Source organism: Brassica napus, unplaced genomic scaffold, assembly GCF_020379485.1.
Source record: "Brassica napus cultivar Da-Ae unplaced genomic scaffold, Da-Ae ScsIHWf_2840;HRSCAF=3620, whole genome shotgun sequence".
In the NCBI taxonomy this organism is placed as follows: Eukaryota; Viridiplantae; Streptophyta; class Magnoliopsida; order Brassicales; family Brassicaceae; genus Brassica; species Brassica napus.
This window is the reverse complement of record NW_026016103.1, coordinates 22,501-24,222: the sequence shown is the minus strand read 5'-3', so window position 1 is coordinate 24,222 and position 1,722 is coordinate 22,501. Positions and strand designations below refer to the sequence as shown.

At 52.8% G+C, this 1,722-nt stretch overlaps 2 non-coding genes across 2 annotated transcripts in view; both read left to right on the top strand.

Annotated features, from left to right (window-relative positions):
* The first annotated feature begins 735 nt into the window (after positions 1-735).
* Positions 736-891, top strand: LOC125602424. Its single transcript, XR_007334840.1, has one exon. It is a non-coding gene; the product is annotated as a 5.8S ribosomal RNA (ribosomal RNA).
* A 189-nt stretch (positions 892-1,080) lies between these two features.
* Positions 1,081-1,722, top strand: part of LOC125602425 — a 3,343-nt gene continuing 2,701 nt past the window's right edge. The window contains exon 1 of the ribosomal RNA XR_007334841.1: positions 1,081-1,722. This exon is cut by the window's right edge and continues 2,701 nt beyond it. This is a non-coding gene — a ribosomal RNA (28S ribosomal RNA).

Genomic DNA, 1,722 nt, shown 5'->3' with positions numbered 1-1,722 from the left:
CTCAGCTTGCTAACTAGCTACGTGGAGGCATCCCTTCACGGTCGGCTTCTTAGAGGGACTATGGCCGTTTAGGCCAAGGAATTTTGAGGCAATAACAGGTCTGGGATGCCCTTAGATGTTCTGGGCCGCACGCGCGCTACACTGATTATTCAACGAGTTCACACCTTGGCCAACAGGCCCGAGTAATCTTTGAAATTTCATCGTGATGGGGATAGATCATTGCAATTGTTGGTCTTCAACGAGGAATTCCTAGTAAGCGCGAGTCATCAGCTCGCGTTGATTACGTCCCTGCCCTTTGTACACAACCGCCCGTCGCTCCTACCGATTGAATGATCCGGTGAAGTGTTTGGATCGCGGCGACGTGGGTGGTTCGCCCATCTGCGACGTCGCGAGAAGTCCACTAAATCTTATCATTTAGAGGAAGGAGAAGTCGTAACAAGGTTTCCGTAGGTGAACCTGCGGAAGAATCATTGTCGTACCCTGGAAACAGAACGCCCTGAGAACAATGAAACATCACTCTCGGTAGGCCGGTTTTTTAATGTGCCTGCCGATTCTGTGGTTATGCCTTCATCCATGCCCAAGACTTCAGTTTTGGTTGGATCGTACGCATAGCTTCCGGATATCACCAAACCCCAGCACAAAAAGGGTCAAGGAAAATGCAACTAAACAGCCTGCTTTCGCCAACCCGGAGACGGTGTTTGTTCAGAAGCAGTGCTGCAATGGAAAGTCTAAAACGACTCTCGGCAATGGATATCTCGGCTCTCGCATCGATGAAGAACGTAGCAAAATGCGATACTTGGTGTGAATTGCAGATTCCCGTGAACCATCGAGTCTTTGAACGCAAGTTGCACCCCAAGCCTTCTGGCCGTCGGCACGTCTGCCTGGGTTCACAAATCATCGTCCCCCATCCTCTCGAGGATATGGGACGGAAGCTGATCTCCCGTGTGTTACCGCACGCGGTTGGCCAAAATCCAAGCTAAGGACGCCAGGAGCGTCTTGACATGCAGTGGTGAATTCAATTCTCGTCATATAGTCAGACGTTCCGGTCCAAAAGATCTTGATGACCCAAAGTCCTCAACGCGACCCCAGGTCAGGGGATCACCGCTGAGTTTAAGCATATCAATAAGCGGAGGAAAAGAAACTAACAAGGATTCCTTTAGTAACAGCGAGCAAACCGGGAAGAGCCCAGCTTGAAAATCGGACATCTTCGGCGTTCAAATTGTAGTCTGGAGAAGCGTCCTCAGCGACGACCAGGCCCAAGTTCCCGGGAAAGGGGCGCCAGAGAGGGTGAGAGCCCCATCGTGCCCGGAACCTGTCGTCCACCACGAGGCGCTGTCTACGAGTCGGGTTGTTTGGGATTGCAGCCCTAATCAGGCGGTAAATTCCGTCCAAGGCTAAATATGGGCGAGAGACCGATAGCGAACAAGTACCGCGAGGTAAAGATGAAAAGGACATTGAAAAGAGAGTCAAAGAGTTGAAATTGTCGGGACGGAAGCGGATGGGGGCCAGCGATTCGTCTCGTCGGTCGGATGCGGAATGGAGCAATCCGGTCTGCCGATCGATTCGGACCGTGGACCGACACGGATTAAGGTGGTGACCTAAGCCCGGGCTTTTGTTACGCCCGCGGAGACGTCACTGCGTTAATCATGGTCTGCAGCATGCGCCTCACGGCGTGCCTTGGCATCTGTGTGCTCAGGGCGTCGGCCTGTGGGCTCCCCCCAT